General features: G+C 41.7%; 1 protein-coding gene across 4 annotated transcripts in view; it reads right to left on the bottom strand.

Moving 5' to 3' along the window:
- The window catches only part of KCNIP2 (potassium voltage-gated channel interacting protein 2), a 36,147-nt gene that overhangs the window by 12,102 nt on the left and 702 nt on the right, over positions 1–23,343 (bottom strand). The gene's annotated exons all lie outside the window — the stretch shown is intronic.

Raw genomic sequence — 23,343 nt, 5'->3', positions numbered from 1 at the left:
ACATACTCCTCTAGAGATGGTCTCACTAGCCCATGGTACAGTGGGATTGTGAGCTGCCTAAGCCTAGGTCCTCTGCCTCTCTTAGTACAGCCTGAGACCTTATTACCTTTTTGTATTGTTATTATACAGTTGACTTTTTTCAGCTTGTCATGCTTACTAAAAGCTCAAGGTCTTTTTCAGATGAACTTCTGGCCAGGCACAACTCCCCATGACTCCACCTTGTACTTGTGCAGTTGATTTCTCTGAATTTGTATAATGTGAAATAGGTAGAGTAGGGATTTGTAACCTTTCTTGTGTTGAGGATCCCTCTGGCTGTTTGGCAAAGGCTACAGGCCTGTTCTCAGTGTTAGTAAATGCACAAAATACATAGGATTACAAAGAAAACCAATTATATTGAAATATAGTTATTTATATATATATGAAATATATACACACACATATATTTTCCTAAACTCTAATGTAGTGGAAGGCTTTTCAGCACATTTGGGCAAATTCTAGGGAGGACTTATAGGAAGGTATGATTAAGAATCACGCTGGGGGCAGCTGGGTGGCGCAGTGGATAGAGCACTGGCCTCGAAGTCAGAAGGACCTGAGTTCAAATTTGGCCTCAGACACAAGGCACTCACTAGCTGTATGACTCTGGGCAAGTTACTTAACCCCAATTGCCTCACTAAAAAAAGACAAAACAAAACCAAAAAGAATCACGCTGGATGCATGTATGGGCTGTGATTAGTACCATCGTATGATAGACCCATGTCAAAGAGATCTCATATTGAAATACTGAGGTGGTTTCCATAACTCAGGAGTTATGCTAATTGTGATGTACTTTGCCTTGACCCTAACTCATCGAGAATGTTGGGTTCCATTCTGGGTGCTGTATTTTAAGGACATAGACAAGCTGAAGAGCGTGCAAAGAAGGGTGATCAAGATGGAGGGAGGGGTAGGTCTCAATACCATGGCATGTGAAGGATGTAAACTTCTTGAGGGCAGGGACTTTCACTTTGTTTTTGTGTCCTCCATGGCACATAGTAGGTGCTTAATAAATGCTTGCTTATTGATTAAGGGGGTGGAGTATGTTTTGCTAGAAGAAGATAATTATCTTTTTTTGGAGGGGGAGGCAATCAGGGTTAAGTGACTTGCTTAGGGTCACATAGCTAATAAGTGTCAAGTATCTGAGACCTCCTGATTCCAGAGTGGTGCTCTGTTCACTGGGCCACCTAGCTGCCTGGATAATTAATCAGCCCAACTGAGCTGCTCAAAGACCATTATTTCCTTAGAGGCAACTAGGTGGCACAGTGGATAGAGCTCTGGACTTGGAGTCAAGAAGAAATGAGTTTGAACTTGGCCTCAGATATCTACTAGCTATGTGACCCTGGGCAAGTCATTTAATCTCTGTTGTTCTCAGTTTCCTCATCTGTAAATAAGGATATCTCCCAGGGTTGTTGTGAGGATTAAAAAGAGATAATATTTTAAAGTATTTTGCAAACCCCAAAGCAACATATGAATGCTAGCTATTATTAGACCAAATAGCTGTATTATGGAATCAGTGCCATAAGAGAGATCCAAATCAAAGCCTGTTGCATCAGAAGAGGGAGAGATCATTTTCAGGTTGGGAGAACAAGAACAATAGTCATAATCATAATGACAATAAAATGTTTGTTGAACATTCAACAAATAAACCCTTAAGTTTGTATCCCTCCTTATAGTTTACAAAGCCTTTTCACTTTTATCATGAAATTCAACCTTCACAGCAAACCCATGAAGCCAGAGGACAGGAATTATTATCCTCATTTTACTAATGAGAAAACTGAGGCCCAGGGAGGTGATGTGATTTGCGTATCATCACACAGCAAGTGATTGCAAATATACTCCATCACACTAGGGTTCTAATCATTTTTTCTTGAACTTAATTGAATTCCATATGGGACCTTGGGGTTGCTTAATGTTACAGGCTTATCTGTCTTCGCCAAATTCCTCTTCCTTTTCCCTTATTGCTACCAGGCACCTGCAGCTCACCTCCCACCATTCTCCTCCCTAATCTCTGTTATCTAGACACAGTATAGTGCCCTGGGCACAGATATCATCATGCTTGTACCTCCTCTAGTAATTTCATGTTGTTTTAGCCCTGGATCAGTATTTATCTTCCACTTTCTGTTCCTTCCATGGGATCCTTTGGAACCCTCATTCTATTGTTTAAGAATTAGAAGGGATGAATTGACTGTCTAACCCAACCTTTACCACCCCCCCAAAAAAAGTTTTCCTTGACTTCTCTCCATCACCGAGCTCTTAGCCTACTTTTCTCCTGTCTGTCACTGCCAAACATCTAGAAAGAATGCACTCACTTCTGCCTCACCACCCGCACCTCAACCACTTGCAATCTAGCTTGCTTCCTCAACATTCTACTGAAACTCCTGTCTTCAAGGTCATTAATGATGTTATTGACAGATCCAATGGCCCTTTTCTCATTCTCATCTTTTTTGACCTCTCTGTAGCATTTGTATATTGTAGATCACTCTCTTTTAGAATACCCTTTCCTCTCTTGACTTCTGAAACACTGAATTTCTCCTCTCTCTTTCATTTTTGGGGCTTCTCATCCCCCACTCACCCTTTAAATATGGGTGTTTTCTAAGGTTGTCTCTCAGACCCATTTCTCTTTCCTCTCTATACTCTTTCATGTAATCACTTTTTGTGGCTTTAATTACAACCTCTATGCAAATAATTGTTAATTTTTTTCCACCCTCAATTTCTCTCCACTGATATTTCCTACTCCTTGCTAGATATCACCACCTAGATAATTATAATAATAATAGTAGTAGTAGTAGTAATAGCTAACATTTATATAGCACTTACTATGTATCAGATGCTGTGCTAAGCACTTTACAAATGTTATCTCATTTGATCCTCACAACAATCCTGGAAAGTGGGTCCTATTATTATCCCCATTTTACAGATGAGGAAACTGAGGCAAACAGAAAATAAGCAATTTGCCCAGGATCACAAAGTTAGTAAATGAACTCAGTTCTGTCTGGTTCCGGGCCCAACACTCTATCTGGTACCACATGACTGCACCTAGATGTCCTGATGGCATTTGAAACTCAGCATGCTTCAAACTGAACTCATCATTTCTCCCTCAATACCTCCCTTTCCTCTTAGCTTTTTTATTTCTGTTATTGATGCCACCATCTTTCCAGTCTCCTTAGGCTTGTATCCTAATCATATTTAATTTCTGTCATCCCCCCCATCATACATACAATCAACTGCCAAGTGTTCTGCAGTATCTATTGCATCAGGCCCCTACTCTCTACTTCTAGTACAATCCTAGTATTATGGATTTCGAGCTGGAAGGGACCTTTGAGGTTACTGAGTCTAACTCTTTAATTTTACAGATGAGGAAAATAGTATATTAGTTATCTATCCTTCCTAGTTTTGTTATACTTGAAAATTAGAAAAACTCGTCTTTCTTCATCTAAGTCACTGATGAGAAAGAATAGGACAAGGCCATGGAAATGGCCTCGAGGAGCATACCATTAGAAACCTCAATCACCCTGGTTCAGGATCTCAACCCTTTTGACCTTCATAAATAGTCTTCTAGTTGTCTCCTAACTGGTTAATTCTACTTCCAATCTATTCACTCTTCAGTCTTTCTTCTACATTGTTGGTCAACTGGTTGTCATTGTAGTCATTGGTGTTGTTGTGGTCTTCATCATCATCATCATCATCATCATTGCTGTCGCTGTCTCCGTTACCATTCTCAGTATTAATCACAGCTAAAATCTGTAGTGTTTTAAGTTCTTCAAAGCTCTTACAAATATTATCTTATTGTTACAGAATACATGTCTTTTCTCATGCTGTCCCCCATGCTTAAAATAGATTTTCTCCTCATTCCCATCTGTTGAAATCTCTACCTTCCTTCAAGGCCCAATTTAGATGCCACCTCCTCTATGAAACCTTCCTGACCCCCCTCCCTTCCTTCCTTCCTTCCTCCCTCCCTTCCTTCCTTCCTTCCTTCCTTCCTTCCCAGTTGGAAGTGAGCTCTTCCTCCTCAGAAATCTTGTAGCACATTATCTGCTTTGCCTCTATAATATTCTACCTTGCATCCTGTTTACTTGTCTACCTTTCATAACTGCCCTATTGGACTACAAGCTCCTTGAGGTAGGTACCAAGTTTCTGAGTCCCAGCCAAATAGTGGGTTGATCTTATATTCTCAGTTTCATTCTCAGCCCTTCCCCTGCCCACGTGTCAGGAATTTTGTCTTCTCTTCTTGTGTCCCCACATTCATACAATTCGACCATCTACCCCACAAATCTTGCCACCTGCTCCTCCACTAATCCCTTTCTTCCCCAAATGGATAGTGCTCTTAAGAGACGGAAGACCATGGCCCTCTCCATAAGGGAGTTAATTCACTCCACTTTGTAACTCTTCTCTCGTTCTAATTGGCGAGTAAGTACAAACTCACCTAGCCCTCTGTAAATATCTGATTCCAGACCAGGTAGCATGATGTAAGAGAAGCAGCATAGAGTAGTGAATAAATGACTGGACTTGGAGTGATAAAGACCTGGGTTTAAATCCTGCCTTAGAAACTAATTAGCTGTGTAACCTCAACTAAGCCACTTACTTTCTCTGGGCTTCAGTTTCCTCACCTATAAAATGAAGGGTTTAGATTCACAGACCAGTAATGTCCCTTCCAGCTCTAAATCTATGATACAGATGATGATCCTATGATCCATTCAGGACAACTTGACATTTGTCCTAGAATGTAAACTGCTTGAAGGTGGGGTCCTTTATATTTGTACCCTCAGTCCTCTCTAGGCTACACTCTGAACTTCCTCTACCATATCTCCCCATTATACTTTCCCCTCACCTTTCAGGGCCCTTTTATGTCTATCTTCTGCTATTAGAATGTAAGTTCTTTGAGGACAGGAACTGTTGTTCTTTCTACTTGTATTTGTATTCTCCATGTTTATCACAGTGCCCGCCACATAGCAAGTACTTAATAAATGCTTATTGACTAACCCAAGATTTATTAAATAGGCACTTAATAAATGCTTCTTTCACTCATTCAATCCTTCAAATAGCACCCGGTACAGAACTGGCCACATAGTAGGAATCATAAAACAAAACATATAGATGAGTAGATTGAAGTTGTGAGGGGGTCGTTGTTATTTTTACTTTATGAAAAGTATTTTTGATTATGAGAAATACAGACAAGACTCCTTGAAAGATGTAACAACTAAGACTTTGTTTGATAAACCTCTGGTTATTAAAATAAGGTGAGGCATAGAGAAAACAGGCGGACAGACATAACTTCACCAAAGGTGTGTGTCATTGGCATGGAGGATGTCCAAATTAAAGAAGAATTTCTTGTAAATGGTAAAGTTTCTCCAGTTGTTCCTGTTGGTAGACGGAATTGTACTGAGTGCATCAAGCCCCTAAATACTGTGGAGACTTCTAAGTGAGATTCAGAATGACTTAAATGAAATTTGCCAAACCATCCACACAAAGAAAACAAAGTGGAGGAAGAATGTCTATTGTTCTTGCTATGAGACCTATGCAGCTCTTGGATAGATCCTGTTACTATGAGCTGTTTCTAGAAATGAACAGAAGAATGGGACCATAGCATTTTTTTGAATGACCACAATATTTCCTCTTTTCCCCACCTTATTAACACCAAGATTGTTCTAATGGTGTTATATGACTGCAAATCATGATATTCTACCATTCCTGAGGAAGAGAGGTAGAGGATTGACCCAAAGGCAATAAAAAGAGTCGGTAGGTGTGAGCAGGCTGTAACGCATTACAAGTGAAGGATTGTGAGGGAGAAGCAACATTAAAGACATCACGCAAGAAATATAAGGAATATAAGATTGTGTGTGTGTGTGGGGGGGGAAATCTGGCAAGAGATAACCAATGAAGAGCATCTCTACTCCATTGGAATGAATGATTTGGAGTCGGAGGGCCTGGGCTTGTTTCCCAGCTCTCTTTGCAAACATTGGTTTGCTTCCTAAATCTGTTGCTATCTGTGTGACCTTGGGCATGTCACTACAACTCCAAGGTCTATTTCAGTTCTAAATCTATGATCCTATGAAATAGAGGAACCATTTCCCCCTTCCCCTATAGAAGCTTAGTAGGACATCATGGGCAAGAGTTGTATAGTATTGGGAGGCACTGATAGGTTATGATATGCTCTATTGAATGAATGAATGACTGAACAAATGAAATAGAAATCATTTATTAAGTACCAGCTAGTAAGTATCCCAACTGGGGATACAAGTACAAAAGTTTGATAGTTTCTTTCCTCTAATGGGGGAGACAACATATGTAGGGGAGGGTGGCCAGGGAAGGGAGTTTTAGTCTGGGGAGACATAAGAATGTTAAGTAGAGCCATAGGGCAGTCTACTGTCACACTCCTTTCAGTAGCAGTTGTAGTATTGATTTGATTTCTGTTTTCCAAGCAAGAGGAAGAGGTGGAAAGAGAAAAGATTGAAATGCAGCAGTAGATGGCAAGGTGTCTAGCTTGGTTTTGGTTTCTTGGTGGATGCTGGATGTGAAGCTTGATCTAGGGCCAGTTAGATATATTAGGTTAGGGGAATTGTGATTCTTTCACCCACTGATCAGGACCAGTTTGGCTATAGGGATGATCCACATCAATGAGATCCAAGATTCATTAGAGTATTGGGGTATAAACCTATAGTGAGAAGATTTGGGATAAGCCATCCACTTGAGTCTAGGGTTACCTAAATGAGTTATCAAAGAGAACCTGGGGTAGTGGACAAAGCTGGTAACATTAGGTTAGATCATAGGTTCCCAAAGTGGGCTATACTGTCCCTTGTGGGGTGCTGGAATGATCCAGGGGGGCAGTAGTAGCCTCAGGTACAATTGGGGGGCTTTGAATAAAAATAAAGGGGCAGTGGAAGCATTAAGAAGGGAAGAGAATTTTGAAAAACCACTCATACATGTTTCATCTGTTGTGTAACAGAGTTAAAGTTGTAAAAGTATTCTTTTACAAATAAACACACAAAATGCAAGTTATAACCAATCAGTGGTTAAGTCTGCCAACAGGTCTTAATAAGCAAATGTTGGCAGGTGAGCATGTTGCGCATTGTCTGGAAGTCCAGCATGCATGGACAGAAATATGTGTGTGCAATGACTTGTTTACAATATGCTACTATTACATGACACAATATTGCATTATCAAAATTTCAATGCAGGGAAAAAAACCCATGAATTTACAATAAATTATTAAATTTAAGATGCATCCTTTAAAAATCATATATTTTTGAAATGATGCAAATTTTTAAAAAAAAATTGTTAAAGGGTTAAAGAAAGTAGATTTCCAGGGGGCTCTGAGTAATTTTTTTTTTTAAAGGAGGCAGTAGACCAAATAAGTTTGGGAACCTCTGGGTTAGATCATCAGGTGAGTTCAGGACCTGTCAATTATTTATGCCTTCAAATGAGCTAAGATCAGGAGACATATCTCAGACAAGGAAGTGATAATTTTGTAGGTGGGCTAATAGGGAGAAAAAGGTTTTAAAATGAATTATAAAGAAATTTTTTTTTTTTGGTGAGACAGTTGGGGTTAAGTGACTTGACCAGGGTCACACAGCTAGTACGTGTCAAGTGTCTGAGGCCAGATTTGAAATCTGAATCCAGGGCCGGTACTCTATCCACTGCGCCACCTAGCTGCCCCTTAAAAATTTAACAGACATTTATTAAATATTTACTATATACAAGGTTCCAGGGATATAAACATTAAAAACAATGACAGAGATAAAAACAGGTAAAGGAGGAGTAAAACTAGCCCTATTTTATGATGATATGATGGTTTATAGCAGTATTTTACTTAGAAAAACCTAGGGGAAGCACAAAGATACTGAGACAATAGCTTCAGCAAAGTTGTAGGCCACAAAATAAACCCTCAAAACCCAACAACATGTATAATAATAACAATATCCAAGAGGTAAGGAAATCTCATTCCAAACAAATGCTGAATGCACAAAATTCTTGAAGATCAACCTACCAAAGCACACAAAATGCTTGTATAGGTTCAGTTACAAAGTGATCCTTAAAAAGGGGGGGGGGGGGAGCAGCTAGGCAGCGCAGTGGATAGAGCTCTGGCTTTGGAGTCAGGAAGATCTGAGTTCAAACCTGACCTCAGACACTTGACACTTACTAGCTGTGTGACCCTGGGCAAGTCACTTAACCCTGATTGCCCCACCAAAATCAATAAATATATAAAAAAAGAACATTATAAATAGTGGAAGGAATATTCAATGTTCCTGATTGGACTGTGCTAATATAATGAGAAAGATAACTCCACCAAAGTTAATTTGTAGTTTTAATGTTATACCAGTCAAATTATTCAAGGGATACATTACAGAACTTGATAAAATAATAAAAGAATTCTTTTGAAAAAATAAAAGATCTAGAATATCCAGGAAAATAGTGAGAAGAGGTAGGGATGAAGGAGGAATAGCACTTCCAGACCTTAAACTATATTATAAAGCAGTAGTCATCAAACTATCTGGTACTGGTTAAAAAATAAAGATGGATCAATGGAACAGACTAGGCAAGAGAGAATCAGAAACAAGAGAACTCACTAATCCAGGTTCAATTAACTGGAAGAATATAAATTACCTAGGAAGGAACTCCCTCAGAATTCTTGGAATACTGGAAAGTGGTCTGGCAGAAATCAGGCTTAGAACAATACATTCTTATTCAAACAAGGGATAGAAGCAATTACAGAAGATAACATAGATAACTTTGATTACATGAAACTGAAAAGCTTCTGCACAAACAAAATTAATGCACCTAGAGTAAGAAAGGAAGCAGATGGGAAGAAAAAAAACCTTTTGTATCAAATTTCTCTGAGAAGTGTTTGTTATCTAAGATATATAAACAATTAATATGCACACATATAACTAAAAGCTATTTCCCAGTAGATAAAGGGTCAAAAGATTTGAACCAGCAGTTCTCAAAAGATTTGCAAACTATTAATCATCACATGAAAGAATGCTCCAAACCACTAATGATAAGTAAAATGAAAATCAAAGCAACCCTGAGATTTCACCTCACACCTTGTAAATTGACAAAAATGACAAAATATAGTAATAGTCAAGGCTTGTGGGAAGATAAACACATTAGTATATTGGTGGAGAAGTTATGAATTGAATACAACTATTTTGAAAAGGAACTTGGAATTATGCAAATAAAGGGACTAAAATGTCCATTATCTTTAACTCAGAGATTCCATTACTAGCTTTATAGCTCAAGAAGACCACTGATAAGAAGAAAATCCCCATATACACCAGAATATTTATAGCATCATTTTTTTTGTGATAGCAAAAAATTTGTGAGCTCAGCTCATTTCTCTGCACTATTTTGAGATTTCTCTGACTTCTTTACCATGCCCCATGAAGCTCATTAGTGAGATAAACTCAACATCCTATAAGATTTCATCAGCTTTAGTACTCTACCTTATTACTCCCCTCTGTCTGTCTGGAGGGTGGGGCCATAAATTCCAAACCTCCACTTATGCAGAGAGTTAAGCTCAGACATTTCCTCATTTCTCCCTCCACTACTTTGAGACTTCTTTGACTAATTTCTCCTCAATTTTTCTCACCTGCCCTCATTGGATAACTTCTACTTCCCCCACCCCTGCTTTTTTTTTTTTCAGTTTCCTTTTATGTGTCTTCCCTCACTAGATGGTAAGCTCTGGGAAGGCAGGAACAGCATTTCATTTATTTATTTGTTTGTTTTTTCATGCATTCAATCATTCATTCATTTATTTAATTATTTAATTTTTTTTTCTCTAGCACTCAGTACAGTGCCTGGAACATAAGAATTTAATAATTTTTTTTCTATTGACCGTCAGTTGGGGAATGGCTAAACAAATCACAAATCAAGGTACATTAATATAACAGCATATTATTGTGCTGTAAGAAATGACAAGTGTGATGAATATTGAGAAGCAAGGAAAAATTTACATGAACTAATGCAGAGTGAAGTAAGCAAGCCAAGAAAATAACGTATATAATAATTATACCAATGTAAATAGAAAGAACCACCAAAAAAATGAATGTTGTAAAATTATAAAGAACAAGCATGTCTTGAAAGAAGAGATATGAGGAGGTCTACAAGTGTCGCACACTGCACACATATTCATGCTTTTTTGATGTATTAATCAGTTATGTTGATTTTTTACTTTTTCTTTTGTCTTGAAAAAACACTATTTGTTATATGGAATGGCTTTCTGAGATGGGGATAGACAAGGAGTTGGGGGAAATTATTAAGATGTAAAAAAAACCCAAATCAATAAAAACATATTTTTAAAAAACAATAACACAGTCCTTGACCTCATGAAACTTTCAATCTTCTATAATTTGGTGTTAGAGGGAGCTGATGTGACACCAATAATAATAATGATGATAATCTCATATTTATGTAGTACTTTAAGTGTTTATATCACTTTCCTTACAACCCAATAAGGAAGGCAGTATAAGAATATCCTTTTTCAGATGAGGAAACTGAATCTCAGAGTGACTTGTTAGTAGTCACAAAATTAATAACTGTTGGAGTCAGAATTTGACATCAGGTTTCCTGACTCTAAGTCCAGTGCTCTTTGTAGAAAGTCTTGGGATAAAAATGGTACCACTGTTGAGATCACTTGACCCTACTCCTCCTCTTTGAAGACTAAGTATAAATATGCTCGTATAAGCAGAAGTGAAGGAGCTAAACTTCCCCAACAGATGGAAACAGACAGAACAACTATCTGGTGAATGTATATAATTTAAAAAAAGAAAAGAAAATACAGGAGAAGAGAGAAAAATGGATCAAAGCCAAAAGTAGGATTTCAAGGAGCTAAAGACAACTCCAGGAGGGCACGGGAGATGATACCCCCTAATTAATAAATTCCAGTGGCTCTCAGTTACCTCCAAGATCAAATCTAAAATCCTCCATTTGGCTTTTAAAGTCTTTTGCACCCTGGCTTCTCCCTACCTCTCCATTCTTCTTATACCTTACTCCTTCCTACATTTTCTATGAGCCAATGACACTGGCCTCCTTATGTTTCTCAAACAAGATACTCCACTGCCCAATTCCAAGAATTTTCGTGCGATATCCCCCGTGCCTGGAATGTTCTCCCTCCTCATCTCTACCTGACTTCCTTCAAGTCCCAGCTAAAATCTCACCTTCTAAAAGAATTCTTTCCTCATGCCCCTTAGTGTTAGTACCTTTCCTCTATTAACTATCTTCAGTTTATCCTGTGTATATATCTTGTTTGCACATAGTTGCTTGCGTGTTGTTGACTCCAATAGATTGTGCTCCTTGAGGGCAGGGACTGGTTGTTGTTGTTCTTTGGCCCCTTTGTGTTTCCCTAGAGCTTAGCACGGTGCCTAGCACATAGCAAGTGTTGAATAAATACCTGATGATGTGAATGACAGCTATTTTCAGCAACACAATGATCCAAGACAATTCTAAAGGACTTATTTATTTTTTTTTAAGGCAATTGGGGTTAAGTGACTTGCCCAGGGTCACACAGATAGTGTCAAGTCTGTGGTCTGTGGTCTGAGGCCACATTTGAACTCAGGTCCTCCTGACTTCAGGGCTGGTACTCTATCCACTGTGCCACCTAGCTGATGATTAAAAATGCTATCCACCTCCAGAGAAAGAACTGAGAGTCTGAATGCAGATTGAAGCATACTTTAAAAAAAAACTTTTTTTTTTGGTCTGTATTTTCTTTCATAACATGGCTAACATGGAAATATGTTTTGCATGACTGCTCATATATAGTCTCTACCAAATTGCTTTGCCTTCTCAGGGAGGGGGGAAAGGGAAGGAAGGAAAGAATTTGGAACTCGAAATTTTAAAAACTATGTTAAAAATTATTTTTGCATGTAACTGGAAAAAAATACAAAAAAATGCTTGTTGACTTGACAGCTTGGTAGGTCTGAGCAGAACAACCTGAAACCTAGGGGAAGAATCTTTGAAAATAAGTAAGGGATGTGCCTTCTTTACCCAAGAGCAGGACCCATAGGGGCCAGAGTGGCTGCAGAGCAGCCTGGAGTCAGAGAAAATAACCTGGGGTCTGTACCCATAGGACTGGAAATGTAGTTCTGGCTTGGCAGAGGATCCTACCAGACCTGGTGGTGGTGCCAGCACCCAGCCACCTTGGCACTAGAAGTGTGAGCTTGGTCTAATATCCAACCCAGTGGATGGTGAGGAAGAATAAGGCTGGAGTAAAGAACTAGACATGAACTTGTTCCACCCCCACCTAAATCTGTCTGAGTCCAGCCCATGTGAGGCCATTTGTTCATTAGCCTGGTGCCTCATATATGCAAGGCACAGTGCTAGACATTGGCTCTGTCAAGTTACGTATGATAAAGTCCTTGCCCTGAAGGAGCTCAGAAATCTAATAGGGACAGAAGTCATGTACATCAATAACTATGAAACAAAGGACAATGAAATAATAGTAATAACATCAAATGATATTTATGTAGGGCTTTAAGGTTTGCCAAGTAATCACATGTATTATCTCATTTGCATATCACTACACTTCTATGAGGTAAGTGCTACAGATACTAATGTGCCACTAGGTGGTACAGTGCCTAGAGTCTTGGACTTGGAGTCAGGAAGACCTGAGTTCAAACCCTGCCTCAGACATTTGCTAGCTGTATGAGCCTGGGCTAAATCTCTCTTGACCTCAGTTTCCTCATCTGAAAAATGAGGGTAATAATAGCATCTACCTCTCAGGATTATTATGAGGATCAAATAAGATAATATATGTTTGCAAACCTTAAAGCATTATATAAATGCTGTTATTATTATTTTATTATTTTACAAAGCTCAAGAGGTTAACTGACTTGCCCAAGGTCACATGGCTAATAAGAAAGGTAGGTCAAGCAAAATGTAATGTTCCGTTTGAGGAGGAAGGGATTCTTTTCTCCTGGGGAGGAACAAATTTCAAAGGTGCCAGAGGTGGAAGGAAGAAAAGGCCTACCACAGATGGAGGTGTGTCAGGGAAGATTTCAGGAATGGGGATGGCATAAGAAAACCAAAGGTATGAACAGAGAAAGTGCCTGGATCAGAATGTGGGACCCTGCTCATTTGGCTAAAGCAAGTCCAGGGTATACACGAAGATGAGTGCTATGAGCCAAAGTCAATTAGGGCCAAATGATAAACAATCTTGAATGTTATTGGGGCTTTAACTTTTATTCTGTAGGCAGCAGTCATTGAAGGTTTTCAAGTGGATGTGAATGTAGACAGAGAGATACTTTAGGAAGACACCTAAGGATCTATGAGGGATGGATTAGAGAGGGAAAAGCCTGGAGTTGGGAACAACCATTTGCAACTTAACTAGATAGACAATGCAATTTAGGTGAGAAGAGATGAAGGTCTGAATAAGGCTGGTAGGCTTGTGGACAGATAAGAGGAGTCAGATAGAAAAGACAGTGAAGAGGAAGACTGGGCAACTGATTGGACGTTTGGGGTCAGAGAGAAGCAAGAGTCCAAGACAACTCCAAGGACATACTGGGTGATGAAAAATCAAATACAATCCAAAGAAATAGTCAAGTGAGGTGCAGGTGATGGGAAGGTGAGAGGAGGGGTTCATTTGGGGGGGCAGTCTGTATCGACTTCATTACATAGACTCTATGATCAGTAATTTTGCCATCTTGACATTTTTGTGTTTACTTTTTATTAATTCCCTAGGAAAGGTTTCTTTGGGAAATTTTCAAACTTTGTCGTTACCCCTTAGACAGGATACCTGATGGGAATCAAAGGCAAAGAACGTGGAAAGCCTTGAGAATTGGTGAGCTGAGTGTGGATAGAGAGAATAGACATGGAAAAGCTGGAGAAAGAATGAAGGGAAAGTTGAGTTCTCTCTCTCTCCTCTACTAGGAATCAGTGTGGCCTAATGGAGAGAGCACTGGCCCCAGAGTCAGAAGAATTCTGGTGTAAATCCTGTGTCTGGTGCTTACTCTTGTTACCTTAGGTAAGTCACTTGACTTCCCTGGGTATCTCTTTCCTCGCCTGGAAGAAAATGAAGGTGATGGATTAGATAACCTCTGATATCCCGCCAAGCTTTAGACCCTCGGTCACATGCCTATGATGTTGTATATGTAGCCAATTCTTTCCCTTTTGGGGAGGAGGGAAAAGTTTGTGTCCCGGGCTCTTTCCTTATTTCTTTACATTCTCCTTTCGTGATTTCATCCACTCAACGATAATTATAATTATAAGATTCTCAGATCTATATCTCCACCCCCAGTTTCTCACCGGATCTCCAGAGCTGCTCCTCCAAATACTTTGAGGATATCTTTTCCTTCATGTCCTACTGACACCTCAAACTCCAAGGATCCCAAACGAAATTTATCTCCCCATCCTACTTCTGCCCCTCTTTCATTTGGTTTCACTATTCCTGGCAGTTATGGCGTAGTGAAAAGTAGTCATAAGGCCTGGGTTCCAATCCTTATACTGTTATTTACTACCTATGACCTTGGACAGATCACTTCCCTGGACCTCGGTTTCCTTTTCTATAAAATGAAAACCTCAAATCAGATGACCTATGATGTTCCTTCTGGCTCTAAATTTATGATTCATTTACCCAAACTAACATCTGGGAATCATCTCTGACTGTTTCATTTTCCTCATTATAATCTCTATGCTAATAATTCCCAGATCTATTTTTCCAGCCCTAACCCCTATCTTAATCTCCAGACTCTCATTTCCAACTGGCAATAGGTAGAACAGTGGCTAGAGCACTGGGCCTGGAGTCAGGAAGATTTGAGTCCAAATATGGCCTCATATATTTACTAGTTGTGTGACCCTGGGCAAGTCATTTAACTCCTGTCTTCCTCAATTTCCTCAGCTTTAAAATGAGAATAATAATAGCACCTACCTCCCAAGGGGACAGCTAGGTGACACAGTGGATAGAGTGCCAAGCCTGGTATCAGGAAAACTTACCTTCCTGAATTCAAATCTGGTCTCAGACACCTACCAGCTATGTGACCCTGGGCAAGTCACTTAAACCCTGTTTGCCTCCGTTTCCTCATCTGTAAAATGAGCTGGAGAAGGAAATGGCCAACCACTCCAGGATCTTTGCCAAGAAAACCCCAAATGGGGTCATGAAGACTCAGACATGACTGAAAATGACTGAACAACAACACTTCCCAAGAATGCTGTGAGGATCAATTGAGATAACATCTATAAAGTTCTTAGGACAGTGTCTGCCATGTAGTAGGCATTTAACAAATGCTTGTTTCGAAGGAAGGCAGGTGGCACAGTGGATAGAACACCATCCCTGGAGTCAGGAGGACCTGAGTTCAAGTCCAGCTTCAGACACTTGACATTAGTTGTGTGACCCTGGGCAAGTCACTTAACCTTATTGCCTAGCAAAAAAACAAACAAAACAAATAAAACAAAACAAATGCTTGCTTCCTTCCTTCCAACTATACCTTTCAAAGTGGATATCTCGTAGACCACTTAAATACAATATGTCCCAAACTGAACTCATTATTTTCTCTCAAACCCTCTCCCCCTTCTGAACTTCCCTATTACTGTTGAAAGCACTGGTCACCCAGGTTTGCAACTTCGGTGTCATCTTTGACTCCTGACTTTATTTCACCCCTTCCTATCCAATCTGTTGCCAAGTCCTCTTGATTTTACCTTCATAACATCTGTAGTATATGCCTCTTTCTTTCCTCTGATGCTGCCTCAATCCTGGTACAGGCCCTCATCACCTCCTGCCTGAACGATTTCATTAGCCTGATGGTTGGTCTCCCTGCCTCCATTCTCTCCTCCTCCTAGTCTATCCTCTACTCAGCTGTCAAATTAAGCTTTCCAAAGAGCAGATCTGACCATGCTACTTCCCTTCTCAGTAAACTCCATTGGATCCCTATCATGCCCAGTATCAAACATAAAATCCTCTGTTGGCATTCTAAGTGCTTCACAACCTGGCTCCATCCTGCCTTTCTTCTTACTCCTTTCTACATACTGACACTGGCCTCATTGCTATTTCTTTTCTTTTTTTTTTTTTCTCATTGCTGTTTCTTGCACAAAATAATCCAGCTCCAGAATCTGGGAATTTTCACTCTAGAATACTCTCCCTTCTCATCTCTGCCTCTTGGATTTCTTGGCTTCTTCCAAATTCCAGCTAAAATCCCTTCTACAGAAAACCTTTTCTGATGACCCTTAATGCCAATGCCTTCCTTCTATTAACTATCTCCAATCTCTTCTGTCTATATATTGTTTGGACGTGGTTGCTTGCACATCTCCCCCATTAGACTGTGAGATCATTGACAGCAGGGACTGTCCTTTGCTTTTCTTTATATCTCCTGCACTTAATACAGTGGCTGGCACAGAGTAGGCACTTAATCAAAGCTAGTTTACTGACCATCAAATCATATTTGACTGTTCCCCATTTCTCATCACCTATGTTCAATCAATCCATTTCTACTTACACATCTTTTAGTCTCTACCTTCTTTCCAGATTCTTACTCCTTTCTAATATATCCTATGCAGCTAGCAGAATAATATCTTTAAAATTCAGCTCCAATAATACTACCTACCTGCTTAAAGACCTGCAGTTACTCTGTTGTCTATAGAACAAAGCATAAACCCCTCAGACTTTAGAATTCAAAGTCCTTTACAACCTGGCCCCAATCTATCTTTCTAGCTTTGTCTTCTACTACTTCCTAGTACATAGTCCAGACAAATCGGGTTGCATACACTTCCTGAAATACACCTCAAGCTTCTAATTGTCCTTGCTCATGATATATCCCCTAGCCTGAAATGGGTCTCCCAACCCCCTACCTTTACTCCTTTCTGTTTGTTCAAATCCTATCTGCCTTCATTACACATCTCCTTCATGAAGTTCCTTTCATCCCCTCAGCAAGCAGTGATCTCCCCTTCTGAATCTCCAGAACACACTCTCCCTCTCTTATGGCACTTAGGTCATGGATGTACAGGTCTTAAGTCCCTTACTAGATTGTAAGCTCCTTGGGGGAATGAACAGTTCTTTATTATCCTTTTCAGCCACCATTAGAGAGACCTGTTTATAATATATCTTCAGGGCCCCTAACTGCTCCAGAGACCCTCAGGTGATTGTCTCTCTATTACCCACAACTCCTTCCCTAAATATCCTATGATTCACCATTAAACTCTACTTGATGGATAATAACCAATCCAAGGACTGAAACTCTAATGGTTGGCATCAGTGATAGGATAATGAGGTAAAAATGTTTATTGGTGGTGGTGGTGGTTGGGGAAGTAGAGAGGTACACTTGCACTTTCCTTTCTCCTGAAATTTCAGGTATTATGGTGTAATGGAAAGAATAATGGACTTAGACTCAGAAGGTCCAAGTTCAAGTCATGGCCCTTATATTTCCTAATTCTGTGAGTTTGGAACTTCTGGCACGTCACCAACCTCTCTGGGCCTCACTTTTAAAATTTGTAAAATGGGAACATTAATACCTACATTACATACCTCATAGGGCTGTTGTGAAGAAAATATTTTGTAAACCTTAAATCACATAGATATGTGACTTATTATTACTCCCATATACTCCATCTCCTACTCTGGGCTCCATCTGGTTTTTTGTCATTGATCTAGTCCCACATATCTCAGAGTTGGGAACTTAGAAGTCACTTTTTTTTTCTTTTTTTTTTTTTTGGTGAGGCAATTGGGTTAAGTGACTTGCCCAGAGTCACACAGCTAGTGAGTGTTATGTGTCTGAGGCTGGATTTGAACTCAGTTCCTCCTGACTCCAGAGCCACCTAGGGCTCTATCCACTGTGCCACCTAGCTGCCCCTAGAAGTCACTTTTGCCAAGCGGGGCAAGTTGGAAGAACACCTCCTTCACTTAGATGAGATTGCTGCTTGTTACTGGGTCCTTTGGGTGGCAAGGTCAGCTTCAGCTCCCAAAACTTTCCCAGCTAGCTCCTTCCCTTTCCCTGGAGTCTGGCTGTGGGAGCCTGAGCAAGGCTCCTGGCCCTGGAATCTTTTGCAAAAAAGTCCTATGTCTTCCCTCTTTCCACCCACCCCTCCCATTTCTGGTCCCTCCCTCCTAGAACAGGGTAAGGCCACCTCAAATCCCAGTTGCTAGTCTAGGTTATTAATGACCTTCCTAGATTGGTGGGGCTATTTTGGGAAGTCACGGCCCTGGTGATTGAGAGTTGGCCAAGCAGGGCTTCTGCCATCCATCATCAGTTGACAGGCCCCAGTAAGGGGTGGAGAATAGGCCCCCAAGAGATCTCTAAGCGCTCCTTGAACTCCCCGTTGGGGCACCAGGCAGCAGAGGCCCCAGGTACTGCCCGGACCGAAGGCAAGAACAGCTCTTGGGGTCTCCAAGACAGGAGAACTCTGACTCCAGGTAACCTCCTGCTCTGAGATAGCCTGGAAACTACAAAGCCCAGCATGTCTGGGGCTGGACTGCTCTAGTCTTTCTAAGAGAGGCAAAACAGGGCATTTCGGAATTTGTAGTTCCAGATAGTAGATTAGGACAAAAGCAAACCCTTCAGTCCCCCAAGCCTACATATATCATTCATAACCCTACATAAACCCAGTGGCACAAAACTTAACAAAACTGCCCATAATTGCCATAACCCAACATAACCCCAGGGCCTCACAATGCAGGACCACACAACCCAATTCAATCAGTAAATACTATAGCACCACATAGCCTCATGAATGCTATGTAATCCCAGTTTTACACATCTTTAACTTTGGTGCTACACAATGCTACAAAACTCCAGAGCTACACAATCCTCACTTCAGTAACACAGAAAACACCCCTTCCCCCCCAAACCCCAATGAATCTGACACCATATATTGAAAGAATGCCATACAACTTCCCACATACTGCAATACAATGCTTGTACTAAGCAATCCAATCCAACCCATACAATCCTATTTAAATTCAGGGTTACACAGCTCGACAAACTCCTAGGGCCACACAAACCTACCAAATTTGCCAACCCTGAGGCTGAGGTCCCATCAGATGCTGCGTTTCCAGCTAGTCCCATCTCCAGTACCCTCCTAGTCAGATATTCACCAGCTGAGACCCCAACCCCTAGAGGCTGGAAGCCCTTAGCCCTACCTTTGCCAGGGGTTCTACGGTCCCAACCCCCCACCTTTACTCCTTAATCCTGGTCTTTCAAATCCAGCAGTGGCCTCTCCCTTACTCCCTCGAACCTGGCGCCAGTGTCCCGGTCACAAACTGGAATAGGAATCGGACAGCATGTCCCAGGGGGCTCCGACAGCTGCGGGGGCACCAGCTCATGCTGCAGTTGCTGCCCCCGACACACCCCATCCCTCAGTCACTGGCCCCCCCACAAAAGTGGGTGGCTCTGGTCTCAGAGCCCTCCTGGGATATGAAAGGACTGACTGTCGGGAAAAGGGATCACTGGCTGCAGTGGGGGGAGGGCATCTCTTTGGGGGAGGCGGAGCCTCTCCGACACAGTCCCCCATCCCCCACCCCAATACTTCAAAAAAAGTTTCTCAAAAATGGCAGGGCTCTGATTCTTTTCTCGGTGGGAATATATGGAAGGTGGCAGCTGGGGGTTGGAGTCGGGGAGAGAGGGTAAGGGTGGGAAGTAGGAAAAGTTTTCTTTTCTTCCCCTCCTTCACCTCTACTCCCCCACTCTCCGACCCCTTAGATATTTTGAGATCCAGGAGGTCAGGCTTGGGAGGGGTATCGTTGTCATGACGACACTACACCTCAAAACCAACAAAACTGGGGTGAGGGGGAGTGACATGTAATTTGACTGTGCCTGTGTCAATCTCTCTGATTCTTACCCTATTTCTATCTGGTTTTCTCTGATGCCCTTTCTCTCTCTGTCTCCTTTAATCTTTTGACTTGTGTCTTTGGGGAAGAAGATCACTTCCTAAGCTTCTTGTGTTTTCCAGGGGTCTCCTTCCTCATTCTGAGGTCGCTCTGGCACCGCAGAACTCCTGTCTGCCGCCCCTAACCTTGCTCTCTCCAAGCCCACTCCCTTCTCCCCACTCCAAACCCACAACCTTTTAGAAATAAGTCTTTGGGTCCTTTTAGCAGTCCCACCGCACCGACCCGCTCATAGATTCTGGGCGACGCTGGTGGCACAGAGATTTGAGGTGAGTGATTCGCACTCCGGACCCCAGGCTCGCATCGACTTTTATTCCCTTTAGTATCCGAGGTTCCTACTTTACTCTCGTCTTTTCTCGTCTGACGCGCAGCCCGTCTGCCACACGAGGGCGCCCCATCCCTGAGAACGAGTGTAATCATTACAGGGCAAAAACACCGGGATCCCTCTCTGTAGGATCTAGGGTCTTTATCTCTCTCCCCCACCCCCTCCCCACCCCTTCTCTCCTCCCCACGCAGGTTGAATAAGTCCCTTCCCAAGGATATAGGCGGGGACAGAGAAACATGCAGACCCAGGCAGGACAAAGACACTTCTCACCGGAGGGAGAGAGAATCTTCCCAGGACCCAAGGCAGGGACAAATAGACAATTCCTGGAGAAGATACAGATCTGGGACAGTAGGACAGAAAGACAACTCTAGGGAACCTCAAACACACACACACACACACACACACACACACACACACACAGAGGCAAACACACTGAGACCTGCGACAGTAGTACAGAAAGACAACTCCAGGGAACCTTGAACATACATGTAGACAAACACATAGATCTGGGACAACAGTAGAGAAAGACAACTTCAGGAAACCTTGAACACACACTCACAGACATACACACACACACAGACAAACACACAGATCTGGGACAATGATACAGAAAGACAACTTCAAGAAACCTTGAACACACACACAGACATAGACAAAGACACAGAGACCTGGGACAGTAGGACAGAAAGACAACTACGGAGAACCTGGAACACACACACACACAGATATTGACATAGACAAAGACACAGAAACCTAGGACAGTAGTACAGAAAGACAACTCCAGGAAACCTTGAACACACATACTTACACACACAAATACACAGAAACCTGGGAGAGTAGGACAGAAAGACACCTCCAGAAAACCTCAGATAGACAGACAGACATATAGAGACCTGGGACAGTAGGATAGAAAGACAACTCCAGGGAATCTTGAACACACATACTTACACACACAAACACACAGAAACCTGGGAGAGTAGGCTAGAAAGACACCTCCAGAAAACCTCAGATAGACAGACAGACATATAGAGACCTGGGACAACGGTAGAGAAAGACAACTTCAGGAAACCTTGAACACACACTCACAGACACACACACACAAACTTACAGATTGGGGACCATAGTAAAGAAAGACAACTCCAAGAAACCTTGAACACACACATAGACATAGACAAAGACACAGGGATCTGGGACAGTAGGACAGAAAGACAATTCCAGGAACCTTAAACACACACAGACACAAATACACAGAGACCTGGGACAGTAGGATAGAAAGACAACTCCAGAGAACTTGGAACATACACACACACACACACACACACATACACACACACATTGACATAGACAAAGACACAGAGACCTAGGACAGTAATACAGAAAGACAACTTCAGGGAACCTTGAACACACACAAACACACACAGATCTGGGGCAATGGTACAGAAAGACAACTCCAGGAAACCTTAAAACACACACACACACACACACACACACAGACCTGGGATAGTAGGGTAGAAAGGCAACTCCAGGAAACCTGGAACACACAAAGACACACATAGACAAACACAAAGACCTGAGACAGTAGACCAGAAAGACACCTCCAGGGAACCTCAAAAAGATTTCCACTACCCCCACCCCCATCCCAAGACCTAAATAGAGACTAAGAGACTTTCACTTCCAATCACAGATAGGGACAGAAAGTTAATCCCCTCAGGCCCAAGTCCAAAACAGGAACTAGAAACCTCCCTTCAGGCAGTGATTCTGCTACCCTTAGCCCAGTCTAGTCTCCAACCAAAATCCAGAAGGGTATAGAAAGTTTCCCCCCTTCTCCACTCTCATCTTCAGATGGGGACAAAGAAAGTATCTTTGCCTCAAGACTCTCTCCCCAGGCCCTAGTTCCATAACAGAGATCTCCTCCATACCCAATAATGAGACAGGCCCAGTCATGGAGAACAGCCCAGAACAATAGAACATTCCTGTAACTTTTATAGAAAACTCAGAGCCTCTTCTCTTGTCCTTGACCTCAGATTTCAGCACTGTGGACAGTGGCAGTTATGGGACAAATCAGTCCAACAATTTCTACTCCATTCTTCTGCATTTAGAGCTCTGCCTTCATTCTTATCCTCCCAGTTACCCTTTCCACTTATGAACTTCTTATTTTGCTTCTTAAAGTGTGCTCCATTGGCTATATATCCTGCTAGCCCTATAACAAGAGTCAGGGATTATTGTTTCCATTTTAGAGGAAACAAATCTAAAATCACCCTTGAATACATTGAGTGGGTCCTCCCATCCTGGTCTGGTCCTCCCACCAGCCTAGTCCTATGGGAGCTGGAGGGGGAAACCCTAATATAGACCAAAAAATCTGATGGGGTCCCAGGATCAGAGAGTAGGTACAGCTAGGTCCTCCTACCCCTAACCCTCTCCACTCCAAACCTCTTTCATGATGCCTTATCTTTGTTTTTCCTTACAAAGCTCATGGTCATTGCCATTTTCTCACTTTAATCAGCTTTGCCCTAAACTCATTGAGATTCTCTCATCCTAGCTTCTGAGATAGATGCATGAACACACACAAGTATAGACATAATGTAAACATATAAAAATATGTACATGGATAAACTGCCACACAATTGCATGCATATTTATATACGTAGCTGAATGTGTCTTACACTACAGGGAACACCCTTCCCCCACACAAATATGTAAGCAGGCACCCCATCCATGCCAGACCTAGTCTTCAGGGTGGATGGTAGAGAGAGGGATGAGATGAACTCTGTGACCTCAAAGGTCCCTTGCTGCTCTGAAGTGTATAAATCTATGATTCTACAATACACAAAGCTGGGCCCATCACCCTCATGTGTATATATACACATGAATGTACAAACCTTTCACGAGCATGCATACTTCTTCCCACTTTGGGGGAAAACAGGAAGCACGGACAGCAAGGGAAAGCAGTGATTAGGGGAGCAGGATGAGAGGGAAAAGGGTACAGCCACACAAGATACTGTAGCTCTCCCAGACAGTGGATCCTCTATACCCCAGACCCCAGGACTCTGAGAAAGGGAGAAAAACTTCTCATCAAAGGGCTTGGGGAAGAAGGTTCTTTGAAGCTCAGATTTTTGGTTCCAACAATCTCTAAGCACTTTTACAGGCGTGTGAGTCTGGACATGAGGGACTCTGTGTGTGTGTGTGT

Source organism: Vombatus ursinus, unplaced genomic scaffold (assembly GCF_900497805.2).
Source record: "Vombatus ursinus unplaced genomic scaffold, bare-nosed wombat genome assembly UNPS02009205.1, whole genome shotgun sequence".
In the NCBI taxonomy this organism is placed as follows: domain Eukaryota; kingdom Metazoa; phylum Chordata; class Mammalia; order Diprotodontia; family Vombatidae; genus Vombatus; species Vombatus ursinus.
Note: the sequence above shows the minus strand (reverse complement) of the source record. Positions and strands in the feature narration are given on the sequence as shown.